We start from the raw sequence: 26,086 nt of genomic DNA on the forward strand, positions 1-26,086 counted from the left end.
CCGGCACCTTTTGTTCCTGAATATTTGCAAATTTATATTTCGCCTCACTGCTCTGAATGTGAATGAATGGTAGTGCAGATATACTACCATCAAAAGCGCAAACTTCTGATATCACAAAGGCCTTCAATAGACGGCATTAAAGCAAAATGGGCAATATTCAGTAGTAGAATGATGGTTTACATCTAAAAAGTCTCATTTCAATGCCAAGCTTTTCTAGGGAGGTAGGAACCCAGTAAGAAAATAGTGCTCATTATTTTATTCCAAATGAAGCAATTGTGTGGGTAAACTATTATTTTGGTAATGTTATATATTTTTTTCTTTATAATTTTCTTCTTAGCATAAAATTTAAACTTAATCTGATTTTTCTTAGTGGCCATCAGCAGAAATGATGAAAAAGAGAAACAAGAACAGTGAACATAAAACCCAAGAGCATGTAAGTTCTTGCTTCTTTATAATATTCTGAAGGATACTAAAGCAAATGTTTCTAGGTGATGGCTCCCAATTATATACCACTGTAATGGCTGCTTTTGAAAAGTTCTGGCCCCTTGGCCTATGGGGAGGGGGCAGACAATCTCTAGGACATTTTAGTTCAGGGATGGGCAACTATGCCCCTTTTAACAATCTATGGACTTCAACTCCCAGACAGAATTCCTGAGCTAGTGTAGCTGGCTCAGGAATTCTGGGAGCTGAAGTCCATAGGTTGTAAAGGGGGCATAGTTGGCCACCTCTGTTTTAGTTGATAATCCCCTATATATTCTGTGCTTTACCCATATTCCTAGTTCAGTTTACAGTGCATGGTGTATCTGCAAAGCACTAAGCAAATGTTAATTCGACAGTATCATTAGTGTGCACATAACCTTCCCAGAATTGCAGCAACTTGATATTTGCTTCGCACTGTCTTGTCTATGTGTACACAGCTAAGCATTAGCTAATTTTTTTTATGCATCACCACAAAGAATAGCAAATAATATTCGCATTGATAGAAAGCACTGCCCAGCTCACAGGAAATATTGGCATGCAATGCAAAATGTTTCAGCTGGCATTATGTTGCTAGCTAATTAGGCTGAGAAATTTAAACCCTTCCCTAAAGGCATTATCAAGGCATTGTCCAACTGCTGTTAATAAACCTACATAGTTGTGTCCAGGAGGTAAGATCAACTTGTGGGTGCCTTTGTCTTTTTATGGTTGGATACGGTTGGCTTGCAATTTTTGACAAAATTGTCAGTAATCTTAATTTAAAGATAACACTTCACACATGCGTTTAACCATGTTTTATTGGATAAGTCAAAATATTTATTTAAAAGCTATAAACTATGGTTTGAAATCCAAAATAGCTAAGTCCAAAGAACATGTTAAATCCAAAGAAACCACATTATATTGTGATTGGTTTATTATATATGGTGTTGGATCACCATACTTTGTAACTTTATTTTTCTTCTACCAGTAATAATTTTATACATGCCCTAAAGAGCAGACTACACCATTAAGATAAAGCAGAAATTGATTTATGGTTTGAATTCTATTCATATGGTACTCAGTCTGGTATCAATTTTGGAATCTTTTGCATACATAACAAAAATAGAGCAATATTACACTTACATTGTCCAAATAAATAGTTTGGGCTTTTAGCAATAACACTAGCAGAGTAGATGTGAATTCCATGGTAGGCTACACCAAAATTTGTTCACTAGCACATTAGAATTACAGGTAATCCTTGACTTACAACCATTCATTTAGTGACTGTCTGAAGTTACAACAGCATTGAAAAAAATGCTAATGATCAGTTTAACCTGCTTATGACCATTGCAGCATCCCCATAGTCATGTGATCAAATTTGGGTGCTTGGCAACTGGCATATATTTATGACAGTTGCACTGTCCCGGGATCATGTGATCACCACTTGTAATCTTTCAGCCAGCTTCTGACAAGCAAAATCAATGGATGAAGCCAGATTCACTTAACAACTGCAGCAAAAAAGGTCATAAAGCTCACTTAAGAACTGCCTTGCTTGCCAATGGAAATTTTGGGCTCTTTTGTGATCTTAAGGTGAGGACTACCTGTATATGCAAAATGGATGTATCATGAAAAAATGTTAAAATAATTGTTAGCTAGCCATTGTTAAGCCTTATTATTGTTTATTGTTATGGAACTTCCTGTGTCTATTTTATTTGTCCAGTTCTGCAAGTGCAAAAAAAAAATTAGTTGTTCAGTTTAACTGGACTGGAAAGAAGTGACAAGCTTCCTTCATCTGGGTGCACTGGACTTAGTCTAAATTGGGTCACTCTGTACTTACAATTCATCACAAAAAACAATCACAATTACAGGAATCTCTGTGCTTCTTTGGGTAACTCAACTTCTGCTATGTTGAAGGTGGCGTGGCTGTTTCTAGTTGTTGCCAGAGACTGAAAGCTGCAATTAGTTTGATCATCTGCACAATATCCCCCCATTTGCTTTCTTTCCCCCATGATTAGCATTAAGTAAACTATTGTTAGTTGGAAAAAGAGCTACCGGACTCTGGTATATAAACTTAGTACCAGAAGATATTGGTAGCTCCTTTTCCCACTAACAAATTTTATTAAAATAAAATAAGTTTTCATGAATTCACTTCATCAGATGCCTAAAGTAGCTAGGCTGATATACGGTTTAAACTGGAAAGGTGGGAGGAAGGGAAGAGAAGACAAGCTGGATATACAGTTGCAAGTTACAGTGAGAGACAGAGTACAGATAGTCCTTGAATTACAACAGTTCATTTAGTGACTGTTCAAAGTTACAACGACACTGATAAAAGTGACTTATGGCCATTTTCCATACTTATGACCATTGCAACATCCCCATGGTCATATGATCAAAATTCAGATGCTTGGCACTGGTTCATACTTATGACCGTTGCAGTGTCCCGGGGTTCTGTGATCACCTTTTGTGATCTTCTGACAAACAGTCAATGGGGAAGCCAGATTCTCTTAACAACTGGGTTACTAACTTAACCACAATGATTCACTTAACAACTATAGCAAGAACGGTTATAAAAATGGGGCAAAACTCACTTAACAAATGTCTCACTTAACAACATAAATTTTGGGCTCAATTGTGGTTGTAAGTCGAGGACTACCGGTATAAGCACCTTATCAGTTAACAACTGTAATCTTTTAAAAACCCACTGCATTTGTTGCAGCCCACTAAAATAATCTGAAACCTTTTGATACTTCCTGTTTCCCCAAAGTAATCACTTCCAGGTCTGCCATAGGGTACCCTAAAAGTTGAAATGCCCTGATATTACTTTGTCCTTATTTATTGTGATACATGAAGACCTACAGTTTCCATCCTAAATGTTCTCTTGAAAGACTGCAGAGTTTATCCTGTTGCATTTTCTCCATAGTGAGATGCCCAGACCAAACCATCTCTCATTCCAGTCATTCTCAGATGTGCTTTTCTTCCATTCATTGCTTGTTTTAAGAAGGACTAATATGTATCCATAAAGTAAACTCTCACTATAGAATCCATTCTGGAGTAGATAATTTTAATATCCACAAACCTGGTTATTTATTTCTCTATTAAACAGCCTTCTCCATCCTACTGCCACTCAAAGGTGTTTGAGTATAACGCCAAGACTGTCCATTCAGACTGGCTATTGTCCTAAAGAAAAACTCAATTTAACAGGAAAGAAGTTGCAGAGGCAGAGGCTACTTCCACTTCACTTTAATCTACAATGTTTGAAAAGCTATTTGAAGCCAATTTGCAGTCCTCTTTATTTCCACCAGTTCTGAATGATGCAGTGAAGGGGAGCTATTAAGCTTCAAACCATCATTCTTCTATGATATTGAGAAGGCATTATGAAATAGGTCTGAGTGATGGAATGCATGGGGGGTGCTGTGCCCAAACTCTGCAAAAATGCAAGCAAAATCTTCACTGTTTGATTTCCCCCCCAGCTTAATAAGGGCTGGTTATAAAGTTAGAATGAATTTTGCGACTGAAGGCTACTCCCCCGGGCCTCTCTTTGAGCATTGATTTAGCATTTCTTTATTAAGCTACAGATCACCACTGCAACTGAAGTAATAAACTCTGGCTTAATCACAGTTAAAACAATGATTCTGGCAGATTATCCATCTATCTATCCATTCACTGAACTGAACCTTTTATTGAAGTGGAACTGACTTTTTAAAAAAGATTTAACAGTAATTAGTAATGAATTTGAAAACAACTGAAAGCCATGTAAAAAGCAGTCAGTACTCCAAATGCTAATTAGCAAGAGGAAAAAAAAACAACCCTCAGGCTCTTCTTAAATGCAGGCCAATCAAACCACACATGTATGTCAAGCAGAGAATTCCAGAAATTTGCTGAAAATATCCTGGCCAATATGTCTCCTGAGACATTTCTTATTGCTTCATTTTATTTGTGTATAGCAAGGTCTATGAATACTTTCAGCACTTAAAACCCTTTTAAGCTAAACACAATTAGCAGACTATAATTTTGAGGTGCACCAGGCAGAACAAACAGAAGCAAAAAAAAGAAAAAGAAATTAGAGCACAAATCTAAAGTTACTCTTTGACAGGAGGTATGAAAAAGGGGAGATTTGCTGGAGAGACACAATAAAGCAGGAAGCAGAAAGCATGACATTTCCACATAAAGGGTAGGAACAGAATTCTGGTTCTATGTGCTGCTTTTTGGAGAAGCTGGCACAGGGAGGCCTACTGTCTGTCTTTTTTATATGAATGACTTAATGAGTGGGTTGATCGACAAGCATCTACCAATCTATCTTGTGATTCCTGGCTTCACCCTATAAATTCTCGGGCAGACCGGCTTTAAAACAATCTAATACCTTGTCTGGACAGGTTTGTTACTGTTGTTGTTGCTGTTATCAGAATCAGAAGCAAAATCCTCAGATTTCACATCTAAAAATGGAAGAGCAGGGAAATTAAAAAATGAGCATAAGTCAGTCAGTAACATGACATCTTTAATATGGCATGAGTGCTACCATTTTAAATATATTATTTAAAAGTATTGCCATTATTAAATATTTTATTTAAAAATGCTAAAAGCTTACAGTAAAATAAACTCTACAAATGAGATAGGAAAGATGATGAAATATCTTTAATTCTACTTTAACTATGTGCATAAACTTAGGAAACACCGTAAATTTTATCTAATAAGGCAGACTCCATCATTACAAGTTTCTATAAAAACAGCATGTAAGATCCAAGATGTAACCCAAGATAGGTCAAGCATTTTACAATGGAACAAGAACAAACAACTTAAGCATAAAAGAGGGTATACCAGGGGTAGGCAATCTTGGCTCTTTTATGACTGTGGACTTCAACATAAAAAGAGCCAAGGTTGCCTATCCCTGAGGTTTACATACCTCCATCTCCTCCAATATTTCCCAACAACCATCACTTTATGATGCAAGTTTGGCAGAAAGATGATGATTGGTCCAAACTCACCCAGCCAGTTTTCATGGGTAAATGTGGCTTTATGCACAGGTCATCTTGAACCTAATTCAATAACTTAAGAGGTCATTGTAGGCTGCTTTGTGAACTAGGGTTAAGCATATTGGTAGTTTTAATCATTATCATTGTAGCATGAAATAATGACTCCCTACTAGCATGTTCTGTTAAATATCTGGTTACTGCACCATTTTAAACTCATCCATGGTTTTATCTTGTACCATCTCCAATGGAAGCACAGAGAAAGAACTCTGATGAACCCTATTACAATTATATTTGGTTTGTGAGGCTTGATCAAATCCATTTGTTTGTTTGTTTGCTTGCTTGCTTACTTACTTACTTAGTAATTTTAAGTCATGTAGTACATTACAGTTGCTTTTAGAGGTAGGAGGAACTACAGTAATCTGCTTCAAAATCTCTTATTGAAATCAGCAGGAACATAGAGTGTCCACTTGTCAGAGACTGCAGCTCCAGGGGTGTAGCTCACAAACAGGGCTGGCCCAGCCTCTAAGCATTCAAGAGACAGGCGGCGCACATCAGCAATGTATCGCATTTGGCTGTGGATCTGATTTCTCATTTATAGCTCGAAATGCACTTTCTTTCCTATACTTTGCCTTTCCTCCACACTCCCTTCCCCCCTTGGCCTTTAGTGATGGTGACACTGCAGCTTTCAACCAATTCAAGAGATGGTCTCTTGGCTGCTTTTGCTAACTCATGAAAGGCCTACTTATAATTTGTGGCTTAGTTCCAGAGAGGCTGGCACTATCCCCAGGTATCTTCTCATCATTCTTCCTAATGCAACAGCAGCAATATTGAGCCAGCATTCAGTTTTAGGCTTAAAGTGTTGCACTTTTTAAGCACTGCATCATTTTTAATGGTTATTTTAATGCAGTGTTTCTCAACCTTGACAATTTTAAGGCATGTGGACTTCAACTCCCAGAATTCCACAGCCAGCATTGCTGGCTTAGGAATTCTGGGAGTTGAAGTCCACATGCCTTAAAATTGTCAAGGTTGAGAAACACTGTTTTAATGCATGGCAATGAAATCTTGCTTTAACTCTGGTAATGGGAAAAGCAGCTTCTAGGTTCAGGGCAGGTGCAGCTATAACATTGCTGTGATACGTGACTCAGTAGAATGGCAACCTCCAGGGACTTCAGAAGAAGATGAGAACTAATTCTGTTTTCTTCTATCCTTCCTATCTCAATTAAAATATGGAGAATTAGAACATCTATGGGGGAAATGAGCCTGCTAATTTATTTCTTCACACTTTCTTGTTCTTTTATACACATAACTTCAACTTAATAATCTTTTGCACTAATTCCTTCCTGTTGCACAGAAGCTGGATATGGCGTACTACTCATATAGTTACCCTTTAAATATGAAACCATATCTGGGCTACTGAAAGGCACTTTTTAAAAGCCTCCCGTTGACCACAGCAGCTGTGTCCTGTTCTCCAGCAACCCAGCCATCTCCTCTGAAGCCCTGTCATGCTTCCAGGTACTTTTGGCTTCTCTGGACAAAGCTCTAAATGTATTCAGAATAACATTTGGTGCCTTTCTTCTTTTACAGCCTGCCAAGTAGCAACCCAGCTGAGTTGTCATCTCTGCTTGCCTGCTGGATTCAATCATATGTAGGTTCCAGGAAAAAAAGAAAAAAAAATGCTTTTCATTTCTCCAAAATGGAAAAAAACCAGAGCTACAAGCTCAGCTCATAAGCAGAACGTGCAACTCCAAAGGGCACGCTCTGTTCCAGACCCCTCAGAAAGCACAGAAAACACAGCAAGTCCTGATCCCTTCATTAAGTGCTCAGTGGTGCAAAATCCTGCTGCTCCTCTGGCAGCTGTGCAAAATTCATAAATCTGCATTCCTGCCAAGGATCAGAGTTAAGGCTTACATGTTTTTTCCTAAGTCATAACTTTTCTCCCCCTGGGACAAGCAGTGCATGAAGAGTTCAGATCTCAAGGAAACGATATTAGTCCCTATTAGAAATGCACGTCTGCAATGAATCTCCATTCATCTGGAATGCTTCCCCTGTCCTTTTAACTCTTAGAAATGCTGAAAGAAACTTTGTGTTTCTTTAATATTAGATTTAAATAAGGTAGTGAAGTTAGGACCAGCAACTGGCATTTCTGCCTGCATCAAGCAAAAGGACCTTGAGTAGATAGATGATAGGATTCCGTTCATGTCAGCGGTTTGAAATCCTACCGCTGGGTTCTTCTGCACAGCCCATCAGAGCAAAAAAAGTTAATGGTGCTGCTGGAGCCCAAAGCCTGCTGGGGCACTGCCTTGCCTTGTGCACAGGTGTTATACCAGCACATGTGATAGACATGCAGGAGGAAGACACCATTTGTTCCTGCTTCTTGGTGTCAGAGGGGTATTTTACTGTGTTACAGAAGGCAACGTATTTTTGCTTTTATCAATCATCAATAATGTCATGTTAATTTAATTATGGATTATTTATTATTTAAAATTATTTAATGAACATTTTTACAGCTGCATGAACAAAGGCAACCTCTGTCTCTCTGTCTGTCTCTGTCTTTATACACAGAGCTACACATACAGAGACACACTGGCATTTGACACTCCTGCTGTATTTGCCATCCCATCTCTCAGTCTTCTTATGGTCGCATTAAATTTAGCCCAAAAGTCACATGCAAATCTCTGGTCACAGGTGCTCTGCAGGAAACTAAAAGCAAAGGGTAGTCTTGCTGCTAATGAGAAAGGGCTACAATCGGGCACAGATTTCTTCATTTACATTACAAGGAAGTTTAGGTAACCAGCCTCAGTGCATTTAATCAGTCTTTCTGAAGAGAAGATGCAGCTAGTCATAAAAATAAAGAGTAAAGCAACATGTGTCTTGCTGTCAGTATCTGATTGATGGATCAGGAGAGACTTTAATCTGATCCAGAAAAGCAGGTCTTATGGATACACACAAGTGTTTCTCCAAATGAACCCATTCATTTCTTGGGCATATATTTCCTGAGGCAGGGAGGCCCGTTTTTCAAACTTACAACCATTGCAGCATCCTCATGGTCATGTGATCAAAATTCAGATACTTGGAAACTGACTCACATTTATGATGCTTACAGTGTCTGGGGGGTCATGTGATCACCTTCTGCAACTTTCTGACCAGCAAAGTCTACGGGGAAGCCAGATTCACTTAACAAATGTGTTCCTAATTTAACTGTAGTGATTTACTTAACAACTATGGAAAGAAAGGTTGTAAAATGGGACAAAATTCACATAACAAATGTTAGCAACAGAAATTTTGGCTCAATTGTGGTTGTAAGTCAAGAACTACTTGTACATTGAAGCTAGCTTAAAAATAAAAGAGAGCAAATGTAATGAAAGGTTAAGATGTTGTCTGGGATCTTGGAGATTCTTGGAGAGTCTTTGGGCCAGACACTTTCTCCAGTCAACCTATTCTGCAGGGTTACTGTGGGAAAAACTAGAGAAAGAAGTACAAGCTTAAGCTCCCAAAAGAAAGCAGGATATTAATAAAACAAAGTAAAATAAAACTAGCATCCAGGATAAAATCTTATCATTTGACTAGCAGATGTACTTCCAGTCTAAACAAACTAATAATTTAAAAAATAGCTATCTGATACTGACTGTGTGCATTGGTCCATCCAGACCCACACTGATAGGTAGTAGCTTTCAGAATCACAGAACAAGCTTTCTATAACTACCAAACCAGATGAAACAAAATGAAATGAAACCAACAAACCAAACTAAACCAAACCTTTATTATTGTCAAAGACCAGCATATAGCAACATTGTATGTGTAATAATAATAGTAGTAGTAGTAGTAGTAGTAGTAGTAGTAGTAGTAGTAGTAGTAGTAGTAATAGAGTTGGAAGGGACCTTGGAGGTCTTCTAGTCCAACTGCCTGCTCAGACAGGAAACCCTGTACCATTTCAGACAAATGGTTGTCCAGTCTCTTCTTAAATGCCAGAGGTTTTTTTTCTTAAGCAAGCCAGAAACAACTTCCAACAGGGTCTCCTTCTGCATGCATTTCTAAGGCAATGACTGATTGATCCCTAAATTAAAAGAATTGGGTTAGGTTCCCTTTTCCTCATCAATTTTTTTTTGACAGCCTTCCCTAGCCTATTGCTTTCTGGCCATTATGAACTTCATAATTATCACCAGCTTGTACCACCTATGCTAACTGAGCATAATGGGGGTTATAGTCCAAACATATTTGGAGGTGTCAGACTTTCAAAACAGGCTTGGTCAGGAGACAAACACAGGAAGGAATGCTGGCTCTGTACTGTAGTAGAGTATAATAAAATTTTGAAAACCAAAGTTTCCTCAGCCCCCTTTTATATCAAAAATAATAAAAACAGAGCTATCCTGAGTTATTTCTCATCCTTTTTTCTTTTCCTGGAATAAGCTAACATTTCCTTATCTGTACTTGTATTCCTTCTCCAAGGTTATCTTTGTATTCCTTTGTACAAAATCAAATAGATCCATAATAAAAGATTGGATATTGTTAGCTTCACATCACAACATCATCAGTTCTGATGTTAGAAACTAGCCCTGAACAGAGTGGGCATCAAATGTGCGAGATTTGGAAAACCATGGTAATCTCTCAACTGTTCTTCCCATTACATTGTGCAAATATGTTTTCTTAGTGTATCAGAACAAGAAGAAGTTATTTAGAACAGGGGTCCCTGATCTTTACAGCTCAGTGGACCAGCAGCAATGGCAGCAGCAGTGAACAGGGGGAGGAGGGAATGGTTTTGCACACATTTTGCCAACCACTTGTGCAAATGGAGCGTTGGGCATTTGCCCACCGCTTGTGCAGTCCATTTCCCAATGTCCCACAGATCAGTACCAGTCCACAGACCCGGGATTGGGGACCCCTGATTTAGAATGTTCTGAGTTCTAGTCTCTACTCAATGCAGAAATGCAATTCTGAGAAGTAGCTGTCCAGGGCCTAGTTGAGCACTTTCAAAAAAAGATGAGTCTGTCACTTTTGTTGTTCTACTACTGGATTGTTCTTCCCGTTAAAACATTTTTCTGAATATTCTAGAATCTGCTTTCTTTCTACATAACATTACTACACGCAGTCCTCGGTTTACAACAGTTCATTTAATGACCGTTTGAAGTTACAACGGCGCTGCAAAAAGTGACTTATGACCATTTTTCACACATGACCATTGCACCATCCCCTGGTCACATGATTTACATTTGAATGCTTGACAACTGACTCACATTTATGATGGTTGCAATGTCCTGGGGTTATGTGGTCATCATTTGCAAGCTTCTGACAAGCAAAGTCAATGTGGAAACCAGATTCACTTAACAACCATGTTACTAATTTAATAGCTGCAGTGATTCACTTAACAAATGTGGCAAGAAAAGTTGTAAAATGGGGCAAAACCCACTTAACAAATTTCTCACTTAGCAACATACATTTTGGGCTAAATTATGGTCATAAGTTGAGAACTACTATATTTAAGAGATGATAGAAAACACATTTGGATGGTTCCATTTTAAGTACCTGAAGTATTTGGCTATTACATACTTTCCCAAGTCTTCTGTTTTAATAGCTTTCCAGAATCTTTTCCCTGGTCTTTCCCTATAGAGGGTAATTTCCAGTCCAATTAATCATCCTTGTTCTTTTCTGAGCCCATTCCTAATTCACTTGAATCCTTTTTGAACATGATACTCAGATACACAATACAGTACCAGGCAGAACAGAACTAGAACATTCCTTGCTGTCAACGTGTACTCCCAGCGATACAGTCTAAAACCGTATTTATCATTTTTCTGCAGCCAAATCACACTGTTTATTCAGACTGTCAGGTGTTGAGTACTTATTGCTGGCATAACAACTTGTTATGCATCTGAAGATTATGGCAAAAGAGGAAGAAATTCTGGAATGTTTGTGGCAGGGGAGGGGGGAAAACAGTCAACTATATTTAAAGTTAAAGCCCTGCTAAAGGGTACAGGAGCTAACCTACCCCCACAATCCTGAAAAATATGTCAGCAAAGAAAGAAAAACAACTGCTTGCAGTTGAAGAATTAGAGTGACCATCACTCCAGTCGATTGCAGAATCCTTTACCACTCTTTCCACACAACCTCACACCCCGCCCAATTTGTCTATCATCAGCAGGCCAGAAATGCCATGTATTATATATTATCCATCAGTGAAGTTGCCATGGTACCATTTTGCTGCTGCTGGGTAACAGTGAACTCCCTATCCCACAATACACAGCTTGCCAGGCACTTAAGGGTTCCCCCTCACTTCTTTTGCAACTAACAGCCATTCTCCTTTCATTCCAAATCATCACACAAAAGACTCTCGCAACCCGTCATGCAGCTTCTTGCTGCGTAAAAGGAAAGATCGCAGGGTTGCAGCGCTGAAGAAATTTCTTTTTTATCTGAGGCCTGGAGTTAAAATATTAGACTGACATCTTAGAGAAACTGTAAACGCACTGGCATCTCTTTCTTTTTCCCTTCCTGGGAATCCCTAAACAACTGGAACTGGTGTGTTTAAAATGTTTTTGGTGCTTATGACTGAAGAGAAAAGCTTAAAGCTGTGCAGATGGTATTTCTGAATCATCAAAGCCACGGTGGCTGGTAGAAAGGGCCTAAAATTTTGTAAGATGCACTGTATTCCCACAGGGGTGCTTATCACATGCGGAATTGTGGGCTTTCATGTTAATATCACCCTCCAAATACTTTTTTTTAACAAGGAACAAAACCAGAGCCTTCCAGTTGTGTTGGAACTTCAACTCCTATAACTCCATGGGAAAGATGGCCAAATAATATGAAGCTGAGGAAGGATACTGTACTATATGGCTAGTGTGTCCTTTCATCAGACTGAGAGAAATACATGGAAATAAGGTATGGATTTGGGATTTGGTAATGTCTACTTCCATCTAGGTCCATGAATCTGGAACGGATCCATCTGGTTCTAGTTCAAACAATAATGGTAAGTGCCCCCTAGTTCATTCTACTGAATGCCAAAAGAGAAACAAGAATGGAAAGCAAATAGAAAGGGTCACAGGGAATCAGCAGAAAAAAAATTACACTGACAATAATGATCATCCTGAACCCACTGCTTCTGGAAAAGCTGTTGAACACTTGGGTGGAAACTTTATTTCCAAAATGTTCCTCACCCACAGCCCAGATGCTGTCCCACTATTAACAGGCAGAGAATCTCTTTGACTCATGCTCTTATACTGAATTCCTGAAGCAATGAAAATCATGGAGATTGCCTTTGTCCAGTACAAGAGCACCTGTTTTCCAAGCAATGTTTAGTTCTTTACCTTTTGGATTAAAAGGAGCAAGTAGCAAAAGTGTAAGAAAAATTCCTTCTGGCTGACATGAAATGCATTCCCGCCTCACCCCCAGAAAACACAGTGCAGGAGAAATCTCACATACTTCCACATCCACCAACACACAAATTTATTCCATGTTTTTCAGAATCACAGAATTATGTTCTTCTGGTTTATGATCTTAACTTCTGTGTTGTGAATCAATGCACTGTAAAGACATCTAATACCTGCTAATGAAGTGTTTTATGCTTGGAACAGGGGATTTGAGATTGGTCCTTGCCCAAAACTTGCCTGTTTGGAGTATCTGGGTCTGTTTTGTTCTATGCAGAATTGGGGGGGGGGAGCAACAGGGGAAATCTGAGGATACTAGCACATGGGGGAAGGGAGGCAAGAAAGCGAAAACTCTGAGAGGATAAGGGAGCAGGTATACCAATAGAATATGCCCTGCCACAATATCAATGGTAGAAGAGAGGAAATGAAGCTGCTGGAAAGACTGGAAGGGCAGGTTGGATGATGGGAAAGAGCCACTGGGAGACTGGCAGTGGCAGCAGTTGAGGAAAGGGGGAGGAGGGAAGTGCTGTGATGAAAACAGCGTGGTGGTCTATGCTACACTGAGAGCTCTGGAGAGGAAAGAGGGGCAGATGTGCACCTGCCTTGTTCCACTTATCCCATCTGGATTTTGTTTCATTCATACCCCCAAATAACCCAAAATCCTGGATTTCAATCCTGTTGAACCACAGCTAACCTGAAACAGTTCAGCAGAAACTTCAGAACATGCTGCTTTATTTTGAGGTTCAAAACTAAATTTTGGGCATGTTCCTTGTGCAGTGGTAAAGAAAGGTGAAGCTCCTTTAATTCTTTGGTAATTGCCATTTAAACATGGCAATGTCTCTTCTCTGCCTTGTCCTGATGACTGCCTTAATTTTGCCTCCAGCCCATGAGTGAGTCTGCCTTAAATCATCCTCAACCATATTGACTTGAAATAATATTTTCCATTTTCTTCCAACAATATCCAAAGACAGCCTCAAGTTGCATATACTCTATTAGGTTTCTTTACTTTTTAACTTGGAGAGAAGTGGTCTGAAATAGCAGCAAATAGAAGCAAGATAGAAAGAAGCACCAGGGACAAGAGACAGTTTTCTGTGGAAACTGGAAAACAAGCAGTGTGGAAAACAAGCAGTGGAGAAAAGGTCTATGATGGTAAATTGTGTCTGGATTATAATATTATGGATGGTTGGAAGAGACCTCAGGTGACGTGTGATGTGGCTTATAAAAACAAGCAATCAATCTCTGTGCTATGAAAACAAGATGCAGTGATGAAACTTTCTGCGGTATATCATATCTCTCTCCAACATGGCACCGATTTCCTTGAGGTGAAAAACTCAGTATCACCATCCACAAACTGAAGTGGTTATGTACTTTAGCCAGGCCTCTCCGCTAGCACTTTTTCTTTCTCTGGGAGAAAGATTCCAGATATATCTGGTCCGGCTGCCAATAATGATAAAAATACATTCAGAGTTTACTCAAAGGTATCATTTTTATCATAAATGTATCCTAAGGAGGAGTCACAGTATACCTTATGGAAGCTGCAACAAAGATTCAAGATTTAGCAATTGTGGTACATACCACGCATACAAATATTTAGTGGCAAAGAAGGATTGTATTGTCGTTTGGAAAGTGTAGTTTTACAGCTCCCCAACTAACTTGCAAAAGATCTGTCTTTTATCAGAAGTACCTCAGGGATCATCTTGACACTTCCAAAGGATGTTAAGTACCTTGCAAGTTTTTTTTTTTTTAAGCGCAATACATTGCTCTCACTGGAAGATACAGGAGCTGCACTGGACCCACCCAAGAGCCCCAGGCATCCTGTTTCCAACTCTGCCAAGTCAGGTGCCCTCCAAGAACCGAGGCAGGGCATGATCAAGTAGGGGCCCATCTGTTCAATAGGGGGTGTTGTTGTTGTTGTTGTTGTTGTATGTTTATTCATTTAGGGGCAGGCTAGCAAAAGGGACCTCCCTGCTTACTTTCTGCGACTCAGCTGTGCCAGATCAATTGACTCAGTAAAGATTGAGGCCTCCCCACCTTCACCTAACCTTACCGGATCTTGCTTCCGGGTACTCAGGGAGGAATGGGAAGGAGGGCGAAAAGATATCTTTTCTGACTAAGGGGGGGGGGGGGAATCCAACCGGTCCCTCGTACCAACGCCGAGCCATCCTTCCATCGTCATCCAGAAACATAGTTCTAGAGAGCAAGGCAGTCTCCCCTTCTCCAAACCCCGGGGATCTCAAGCGCTGCTCCCCATTCTCAGATAGGCCGAGAAGCTGCAGGGATTCTCCTTTCCAGCATGCGACCAGGGGAAAAGACTGGGCAGCTCGGCTCTCCCTACCTGACCTGCAGAAGCACAGCTCAGATCTCGGGACTTCGCTCCATCCGACCGCGGCTACCGAGAGACCATCCGCGATGCCTGCGCGATGGGACAATTTTTCGGGCTTTTTTGGGGAGGGGGCGGGCAGCGCCCTTTCTAGGCCAACTACACCTCCGCCGGCTACGCCTGTCGCAGGAGCCCGGTCTGCCTCGCCAGGCTGTAAAAGCACACCGTGGCACCACAACAAACCAACTCGGCAAGCCAAGGGAACGTCTGCGAATTACCAGCACCGTGCAAAAGGCCGCACCAGTTACAAAGGGGAGGGGAAGCCCCTTCGTCCTCCTGCCCCACCCACCTCGGCTGCTGGGTTTCTTCGGCGTGCGGGGACCGCCCATATGCCTGCTGCACGGGGATGGGCGATGCCCCTTTGCCCGCCCCTGCCAAGGGCTGTTCGGAGCCGCCTCAGCTCTCTATGTCACAAAGAGGTCGAACTTTCCATCCGCCAAGAAAACATTCGCTAAGCGAGCCGTCAAAGAGAGACCTTCTCGTCCCGCCTCCGCCCCTCCCTCCCTCCTCCCTCCCTCCCGCAACCCTGCAGCAGAACACGGGAGCCTCTGAGCTTCCTCGCCTCTTCAGCATGGCCCGGGGAAGGGACCATCCCCAAATTATCAACTCAGTCAGAGGGCGAAAGAGGGAGGAAGGGGTTCCCTTTGCCAGTACGCGTGTATCCGCGAAGGGTCGCTCTTGGGGAATGGCGAGCAGCTTGTCTCCGTCGCAAAGATATTTGCAGTAAAGTTCAAGCGATAGGCAGGAACAAGCTGCTGAGAAAAGAAAGCGTCGCCGTCGGAATGCTCTGGTCTTACGGTTAGCGAGGCGAACGGGCCGAGTTCGCACAGCAACAATCTAGCCAGCCGTATATCGTCTAAGACTCTAAGTTGTGGGACCCCTTCTGCTGTGATTAGTTTATGGTCTACCGTGTCACGTGATCCTAAAAAAAATGGACTGAACGAGCCATGACTCAGAGAAACGTGATCAGTGATGGGAATCGCATCATCTATTTGCACCTGAGCTTTTTTGGCCACTAGGGCAAATGGTGGGGAGGTGAGGAGGAGGAAATTGTTCTATGCCTGTCTCTGTCTGGATTTCTAGTTAAATAATAATCTGTGTTCAGAAGGCACAGCAGACCACTTCTGTCTCACTCGTTCTCCCTTTTCAAGTTGTAGCTTAAAGAGAAACCAGGCTTTTCTTAGATCTCTTTACTGACAGTTGGGCTGAGCCTGAGTCCCTAGTCTGCCTCCAAGGCTCCGTATATATTTATCACTGATTGCAATGGGACATCCTGCTTCTTAATTACTCTGTACTCTTCCAACACTGGCCTATGTTCAGAAGCACATGCTCTAGTCTTGCCTAAAGTATCATTTGCCAAATTGAAATTACCTACAGTTAATTGGTAATATTCTTGCTTATCAGCAATGACTCTTCAAGGATTTGAACAGAAATGAAGGAGACGAAGGAAGCAAGATGGACATATTGTTAAGAAGATCTGGAGAAGACTGCAGGGGTTTTACACTTGCATGGGGCTCCAGGCACAGTATCCAATATTTACAGAGAAATCCCATTCTATGTATATATCTATTCATGCAATGCACTTCTTCATGCTCCTACTGAGTGTGCTGATGCAAAGATACAGATGTATGGGTGGAGGAAGAGGCTGCTGTCTACAGCAGTGTTTCTCAACCTCTGCAGATTTAAGTTGTGTGGATTTTAACTCTCAGATTTTCCCACTTTGTGCAAATACCATTCAAAAATTATAGGCAGGATGTAATCTATTTGTCTTGATCATGGTACAATCCTTGGTGCAATTATCAAATATCTAATACAGGAACCCAAAAATAAGTAACCGTTGACTGTAGAGCTACATGCACTTCTCGCTTAATGACAGCTGGTCTTCCAGCTGATTTTAGAAGTAATCTGCCAAGAGATATCTGTCATATCTTTCTTGCAGATGCCTGTTGAAAGGAGAGGAAGGAGAATCAATGAGAGCATGACAAGGAAAGAAAAATGAAGGAATAACAAAATGAGAAAGAGAAAAAGACATGGAGAGAGGAGGGGAGGGATGTTTTTAGAGCTAAACCCCAAGGTGCTTTTCTCACAAGCAATTTGCCCCTGTCTCCTACTATCGTATGTTGCCTTCTGCCCATGAAATCCCCTAATATGCAACTTCCCCTGAATCTAACCAAGCCTCTCCTAACTCAAAGAATTTCATACAAGCAGATATTACAAACCACTCAATCAACTGGCTTATCCCAACAATGGGGATGTTTAGTCTTTGCATTCAGGATCTCCTAGACTAGATTGCCAGTTCACATTCACCCCTCCTATACAACAGCCAACCATATCATATCACATGCCACATACTACATCAGCCCTTACTTTCTACTTTCATATGGGCATCTGGGGAAGGCCCAAAATCAATGTTGTATATCTTTTAAGTTTTATTTTCTTTTAGGTGAATGGAATGTGATGGAATGAAGTAAAGTAGAGAATTTTTTATTGTCTGTTCTATGGTGGCACAGTGGTTAAAGTGCAGTATTGCAGGCAAACTCTGCCCACAGCCTGGAGTTCAATCCTGATGGGACTCAAGGTTGACAGCCTTTCATTCTTCTGATGTTGATAAAATAAGGATCCAGATTGTTGGGGGCAATATGAAAATTTTGCTGACATTGTAAACTGCCCAGAGAGTACTGTAAAGTCCAAGTGCTATTGCTATTCTATTTTCTTTTATGTAAAAACTGTAGGACTTTTGTTTTCAACTTTCTTTCGGTTAGGAAGTGAGATTGACTTCAACTGGCTTGTCCTTACTTGTCACTCTTCACTGTTGAGGGCCAATGGGAGCTGTAGTTATATATCTGAAGGATAGCAGGAGTAGGCAAGTATAAATTTTATTACTCTTGGTTAAATAATATTAGATATATTTTGTGAATGTTATATTGCTGATATATGATTTTTTTAAAAAGTCCTGGAGGCTATTTTTGGATTAAAGAACATAGTAACTAAGGTCTGAGGTTAGGAGATATGATGTTGTTTTATATTATGTTTATTTTAAAATAGTTAAAAGCATGTATTAATTTAAAATATTTATAAAGCTGCCCCACTGACATAACTGTGAATCTAAATTAATCTAGGCTAATTTGACCCTATGTCAAATTAATACCCTCCTCCAATAAATCAATATTGCAAATAAATAGTTGGTTACAGTGCCAACATAAAATAAATCCATAAGCCAATGTATCAGCAAGATGTAGCCAAGGCTCACCAATCATATATTCTATCTCTCAGAAGGTAGGCTCATTGTCCTGGCCCAACATCCTTGGAGGACAAGCCAAGTTTTTAAAGTTTTCCAAATCCCAACAGGCTGGGAGCCTTTCTGACTCTAAAAGGGCTGGGGAGAGAGGAAGTGGTGCTAAAAGGCAGCTGGCACAACAGAAAGGGCATGCCTTCTACATCCCATCAGATGTCATAGCCTTAAGGAAGGGACCAGGAACATGTCCATCTTGTGAGACCATGAGGGATGGGCAGAAAATAACTGAAAACAGCCAGTTCCTGGGCTACATAGGACTTTGTAGGTGGTAAACAGAAATTGAATTGTTCCAGAGGTCTATTGGGAGACAGTGTACCACTAAGATTAGTGATGCTACATGACTGTCCTGTGGTGCAGCCATAATCACATGGCTGCATCTTGGGTCAAGTGCAGCTTCCAGTGATCTTCAAGTGCATCCCTATTGGCTGCACTAGTAACAGTGGGAGGTGACTAATTATGAGCGACTGTGAGCAAACCCTGAAAAATTGTTTATAAGCAAGGTAGTAAATAGGCTGGCGAAGAAAATGTATGTAAAAATCCATGAAAAATCATGGGTTAGAAAGCAAATTGGAGCAGGATGAGAGCAAGAAAAACAAGAAGTTGTTAATGGGCTAAAAAAAATGCTGGAGAATTAATGGGCGGGAATTGTTCAAAGCAATATGGCTCATGCTTTTATTTTAACATGAGAAATAGAGAAAGAATCAAAGCAACAGGTTCTGAAACCTCTTCTCCTTCCTGTTCTCTTATATTTTTAAAAAATGGATTTCTTTTTAATCCATGGGATGTTAGAGGCTCCAGCTTTTGAATGCTCAGATTCATGGTAAAATAGACCCTTTTATAATGTTTATATATGGTTGTGCCTAAAGCATTCCTAAAGTATGTTGCTTTCCAATACCACCCAAATAGGAAAAAAATTCATGAGGGAAATGATTCTCAGCGTGCTTCATATGTGAACACTCAGCTTTAGCAGCTGGCTTTGAGAGGAAAACAAATTGATTTGTAAAGTTAATTCAGCACTGCCATCTACTGCCTTTCTTCAGATTCTGGAAAATGATGACTCACCTCAAAGAATTTTCTTGCCTTGAATTTCTGACTGCACTCAAGCTTTTTAGGTGAGTTCTTGATATTTCCATCTCTGATGAGTGGCCATAGTTTGAGGCAGAATTTAGGTTTCCTATGCAAAATGTTAACAGTTTTATCTCTGATTGTCCCAATGAAAGAAAACAGAAAATCAGGATGCCGGTAATAAAGCTGAGGTTTCTATCTGACACCATGGAGAGAATTATTGCCAGCTAGTGGTGAAAGTTCTGGGCTGATCAACCAATGCTCCAAATTACTTTTCTAGCATTAAAATTGTTTTTCAAATATTATTGAAATTATTTCCTTTTAATCATGCCTTAGTTTACTTGTGAGAAATAACGATTATAGAGTCAGAAAAAAATACAGTGTTATTATTGGAAGTACACGATATTCCTTAAGCAGTACAAATTCTTTTGAAAAGGAATCTTTTCTTCAGCTAGAGATTTACATAAATAAAAGAGGAAGATAATGAAAGCAGTGAAGAGAGAGTTAAAGTTAAAACTTTGTTTGGTACCTTCTAAAATGGTAACATTTTGGATTATAGACACCCAAGCAGGACAATAAATAGGATTGTATTTCATCCGGGACAGGTTGTTAGCTTGTTTATTTAATAAATTTATATGGCTGTCCATCTCATATGCTTAACTCTGTGTGAATGAAAGTTAAAAACAGAATAAAATCATAGCAGAAGCAACCAAAATTAAAAACTGCAAAAAATATCCTAAAAGCCAAGAACAGCTAAGTGATTATGTGCCATCAAGTATTTATTTTATTTCTGGCAACCACACAGATATATTTTCTCCAGAAAAAACAACAACTGTTCTTTCAAGTCTCCCAAGAGCATATTCATTGCCACAGTAACTGAGACCATCCCACTTGCTGCTGGCCATCCTCTTTTCTTTCCTTCCACCTTTCCTAGCATTAGAGCAGTGGTTCTCAACCTGTGGATCGGGACCCCATTTGGGGTCGAACGACCATTTCATGGGGGTCGCCAAACAACGCAGTCCACCATTTTTAGGTGGATAGAGGGACAATAAGATTATAATTATTTGTTGAAAAGAAGGTCTGAAGTCATTTATTTCTTAACTTTAGTTTTCCTTTGTTGCACTTGTTTTTCTTTTTTTTCTTTTACTATATGAGAATTTTAAATAAATATAACTTTTTAAAATAAAATAGGTTAACTTGAAGCTGGTCATTTGCGCCTTGAGTGAGAACACTAGGTTAATTTGTTTGATATTTCATCTTTTTTTCTTTTCTTTTCATGGCCCTCCATGATATTCTCAGGTATCATCTCCAACACCAAAGTTGCAAAGCATCAAAATACTCTACCTCTCCTGCTTCTTTAAAGTCAAACTTTCATTTCCATAGAGTGTTATGAAGAATGCCATGGCTAACAGTTGAAAACAGAAAAAAAATATAATAAAAGTGACCAAAATTAAAAACAGCAGAAATAATAAAAGAAGTCAAGAACACTCATATAGGATAAATTTATTTATTGCTCAAATTTTACTTTGATGACTGACAAAGTCCTAAACATAGCTATTTCCTTTTCATAGGCCTCTTTTATCTCACATCTTAATCTCCTGATTTACTTATAATCTCCAGTATTACGGTACTTCTTTTATTTTGTATACTGAGTCTCATGTGCTTCTCTTTTTCCAAGTCTCTCTTTGAAGCACAGAAATTTCGGTCTATAAGCAGTGTTTTTCACATTTGGCAACTCTTAAGGCGGCTGGCTAGGGAATTCTGGGAGTTGAAGTTCATACATCTTAAACTTGGCAAGTCTGAAAAATACTATAAAGCTAATACATATAATAGCAAATCAGAAACTGGTTCATTGCAGGCTGATACAGCCATCTTCTTACGTTTCACATTCAGTGTCTTTTCCCCACAGTCTTTCTTCAGGTGGGAACCATGCAGGTCACACAACATGTTAAGACTAAATCAAACAAAGCACACCCTATTGCTTAGTGTGATGCAAGAATCCACTCACTGTGTTAAAGCGCCTGATTGTTTTATAGAAGGGATTATGATATGGCAAATGATTTTTCAGAAGATGTGTTCTGGAATATGAAGAGAAGCAGAGCTAAAGGCAATTAAGCATTAATATAAATTGTATTAAAAATAAAAATCAATCCCCAGAGGCTCCCTTTTTCCAATACTATCCATTCATCCTTTCTTTTCCACATTTCTGAGAATTCCTGGACCATGAGAATTACTTTATTCTTTATTCTTCACCTCTCAAATTATGGACATGGCAATCTGCACGAGGCTGGAAAAGGCTCTTCAGCTCTTCATTTTTTCAAGCCCCTTAAATATTTTTGATGAGACCTAATGTCTGTATAGCACTCATTCTTCATAACTAGGGAATTAAGTCATAACTTATTTCTAATATTTATATTTCAGTATATGTGCATACATAGATGCATTTTCCTCCAGGAATTCAAGACAGTGTATATACTGCTTTTTCTCCCAATTTCAAAACAATAATCCTAGGGGATAGATTGGCCAGAGAGGCATCCAATGAGGACTCACACAGTAGTTGAGAGTAGAACTGAGGTCTCCTCAGTCCTAATCAAACATTGTAACTATGAATCACAGGGGTTTTGCTTTTAATTCTTCCTGTCCTATGTTGTGCTTTCCAATTACATATTTGTAAGTAATTCTATTAGGACATAAATCCATACTTGATACTATGCAATGTGTGCATGTTTACTTTGGAGGAGATGAATTCTTTATTACAGACGTGTCAATGATATATTGATAATTACAGGAAGTACTAATACTGATGACTTTAAAGTCATGTTAGCTGATTTAAGACTGATGTAAAATTGTATATCTTCTGGCTCCAAGGTATAATTGTACCCCTTGGAGCCAAAAGATATAAAATAAGAGTCCTTAGTAGTTGTCATCTGATAAAAACATTAGGGATTCTGAGAAAATATTATGGATATTTACCCAGAATAATTGCTTTGAAGGATGTGGTTACATAAATTGATCAAAAGGCAAATTGTTGAGATTATTCTCCAGCACACCAACCTCAGCCACCTACTGCCTCAGCTTACCTTTGTTCTTTTTCTAGGTGAAGGTTCTGACTATAGCCACCCATAATTTGTATCTTCTAAGGGTGGATTGATTTGATGTATAGCCTTCTAATTAGCTGAGTAATCAGTTTAGCTAGCAAAAATCAAAATATATAACGCAAATTAAAAATGTAAAGAGATACAATTAAAATAATAGTGTTGTGAATTAATAGTGAAAATTCTGGTGAAAGGTGAAAATTTTGGTGAAATTCTGGTGTGCCTTGGCTGCTTGTCCAAAGGCAGAAGTAGCAGAATGGCATTCTACACAAAGAAAGTCTCTTGTTTGTGAGATAAATGAGCCTTAAACAGTGGGAGTACATTCAGGAGGGAGTCTCTTCCAGTTCTTAAAAGCTGGACAGTTTTCTAATGGTAGGAAGATGTCCTCATATAGTCAGGGCAGAAGTTGTTTAGAGGTTTAAAGATTAAAGATTAATACTGCCAACATCTTAAATGGTATCTGAGAAGCTATGGACAACCAGCATAGATACTTCAATAAAAGCCTAGCTGCTGTATTTTGTACCAACTAAAATATCTCAACATTTTTAAGGGTAGCCTTCCGTAGAGGTATTGCAGTTGTTGGACTATAATAAAGATGTGTATAATGTTGCTAAATCCAACTAGAAATGGTCACTCTTGGCACACAACCTTTAGTTACACATATACAATCTGTACCACAGTTATTAAATACAGATCTAATTACAACTGATTATCAAGAAACACATCTAAACAGCGGAGTTACTCTTTCAAGGGAAATGAAACTCCACCCCAAATTACGGAAACATATACTTGGTTTTAAAACTTGATTTTAACTTCCTCCTTACCTGCATCATGCTTGGACTGAAATTTCAGCTTGTCCTCATTCTATTCATTTTTGAACTTACATAACATCCAAGGGTATCAATAGCTCCTTGGAGTTAGATATCAAGGAGCAATAAAACTCTGAATTATTTCTCCAACAATATCCTATAAAAGTTCAACAGGATGGAGAAGCATATTGAACCATGTTGACGTGGTTAGAATGCCTTGGATCTGTAAGTACTAAGAAGTGTAATTATAATTATTTATCATTTAAACTAGTGCATGGCTTTGCAGCATGTTAGGCTTTTTTTAATCTCCAAATACATCAGACACTACTTTTAAGATTATCTTCTGAACTGACAATATTTTTCTATAATTATCTATTTCCTATTAATTTTCTTACACCAGAGCAAATAGCCTAGCAGAGACTAAACCGGAAGTGTAAACTCACATGTAAATCGTTTTTTCTGTGTCTAAGGCAAGTTCTATACATTTGTTTCCATCAAATTGCCATGTAAAAGCTGAAAAACAAATGATGCTTACAATGTTAAAATGGTCAAATGTGTGCAATATTTATAAATGAAGGAACACATAGCATGAGAGTTTGATGTGCTACTAAAATAGAATATTGTACTATAAAGTAATTTGCACATTTTAGTCTTTGTATAACATGTGATTTTAAAATATATTGGTGGAATGAAAAAAGCTTGAATAATCAGGAGCAGCTTCTTGTATGGAATGATTGTGAGTTTTATCCTGGTATTCAAAATAGATTCTTGGAATCATAATCCTTTACATCCAAGTATACTGTGTGTTTATTTAGCAATTTCCAGTTGATTTTAGTCTGTGCTAGGCCTGTGCTAGATGGCTTGGACTAATTTCAGTAAGGTGACTTGCTCAATAAAGGAAATAACGGTTCTCATCCAGTTGAAAAGACACAATTTGCCTACATAAGGCACTTTGCAGTAGCCCTCAAAAGCCTCTACATATGCACCGAACATGTGAAGAAATACCTTCTAGTTCTTTCATAGTTGCCTGAAAACTTGTTTTCCAGTAGCTTTTGGTGTCCAATAATCTACACAAAATAATTGCTGAAGGAGGCTTCCAAAAATAGGCAAAATAGTTTTGATATACTTCCATCTTAGAAGCTTAGAACTTCATGTAGCAGCTTCCATGGGCTGCTTTTCAATATCCTTCATCAAAGAGGAACATTCTTTTTACTTACTACCTGAGTTATTAGTAAAAAGTAGTCCCCACAAGTGTAAAATATCAGATCCCAACTGTCAGGTGCTCCAAGACATCATAAAATTAGTTAATGCTACCCACTGATTCGGACTAGCATAGATAAGGAACTAACATTTTATTGTAATTGAAGAACAGCAGCCATTATAGACAATTTGGAAGTCTCTGAATAGGCTGAGACTGATGCAGAATTTATACTCCTTCCTACTTCAACTTCAGTTAAGGTTAGATTAATCTTCACATTGCAGATTAATGTAACAGTTCTGTTTGCTTTTTTTCTAGAGAAAAATATTTTGGGATCTAAGATATTTGAAGAGGAGAATTAAGGGGAAAGGGATTTAATTGTTCAACCACCTCCTGTTTTACTACTTATTTTCCCTCAGCGGTACAATTCCAGACAAAAGATGGAACATTCAAATGGGGAAAAAATGAACATAGAACTAGAAATAAAAAAATGTGGGAAGGTTTAAGCATCCTTCCCTGCAAATTATTTTTTTCCAAGAAGAAAATGCTGGTGAAATTTTATTATATGAGTTTATTTGTAACTTGTGATCTTGCTTTATGAAAGAAGAGTAGAGTTTTAACTAGATATATCTAAGTGAAGGCAGTTTTATAAGGAGATCATTGGAGAGAAAGAATTAAAATTAAATTAATATTTTATCTTTTGCAATTGGTCATTTCCATTTTGAAGCTGAAAATGAAGGATCATCTTTTGGGTGCTGAATATTCAACACTCTGTTGGAGCTCATTATAAAGCTTCATAAATGTGTACTGAAGTTTATTAGTAGAAATTTTCCATGGAAAGTTGCAAGCCCAAATCTTTTTGTTGCCTTGTTTATATAAGCAGAATGATAGATATAATTGTGCTTTTTTCTGCTCCAGTAACTACCAGGAATATATTTACTTTCTTAAAATACCTGTCTCCTATAATTTATTGAATTATTGCTCTCCTTGCTCTGATAAGCTTTAATTCATTCCAGGCAGATTGTATGTGAAGTCCTCATAATGAATTAATTATTATATTGAAAAAAGTTAAAGCCATTGACAATCTGGGAAAGTTTCAGAATACATATATACTGATTAAATATCTTGAAGATAAGCTTGAACAGTTTATAGATTATTCACCAAAAGAAAAGAAAATTAAAGATCACTTGGGAGTAAACTGCATTGAAGTCAGAATAAATTTCTTCTTAGTAACAAATTCATAAAGACTTGAGTTTGGAACACAGGTTCATGCAGCAGCAGTCATGTAATTTTAACCATATTTTAATATTTAAGCTGATATTTTCATTCTATTATATTAGCCACATGGTGTCTTGGAAACTGAGAGAGTATAAAATTTAATAAATAAATAATCAAGCAATATGCAGAGGCTCATCTTATGTTGCATAGGAGAAAAACAATTTTCCGATACAACAAGCAGTTAT

At 38.8% G+C, this 26,086-nt stretch overlaps 1 protein-coding gene across 9 annotated transcripts in view; it reads right to left on the reverse strand.

Annotated features, from left to right (window-relative positions):
• TMEM63C (transmembrane protein 63C) overlaps positions 1-15,586 on the reverse strand; it is a 70,124-nt gene extending 54,538 nt beyond the window's left edge. For 5 of the 9 annotated variants that reach the window (XM_039351641.1, XM_039351643.1, XM_039351634.1 and 2 more), the window contains exon 1: positions 15,117-15,405. The gene's annotated coding sequence lies outside the window, so the exon portion shown is untranslated. Of the gene's footprint in view, positions 1-4,816; positions 4,890-15,116; positions 15,406-15,450 lie in introns of those variants that run through there. The other 4 variants (XM_039351637.1, XM_039351635.1, XM_039351639.1 and 1 more) reach the window with 4 other exon arrangements.
• Between the last annotated feature and the right edge of the window lie 10,500 nt (positions 15,587-26,086).

This window comes from Crotalus tigris, unplaced genomic scaffold (genome assembly GCF_016545835.1).
Source record: "Crotalus tigris isolate CLP2741 ecotype Arizona unplaced genomic scaffold, ASM1654583v1 scf7180000018371.15429387391:27106975, whole genome shotgun sequence".
NCBI lineage: Eukaryota > Metazoa > Chordata > Lepidosauria > Squamata > Viperidae > Crotalus > Crotalus tigris.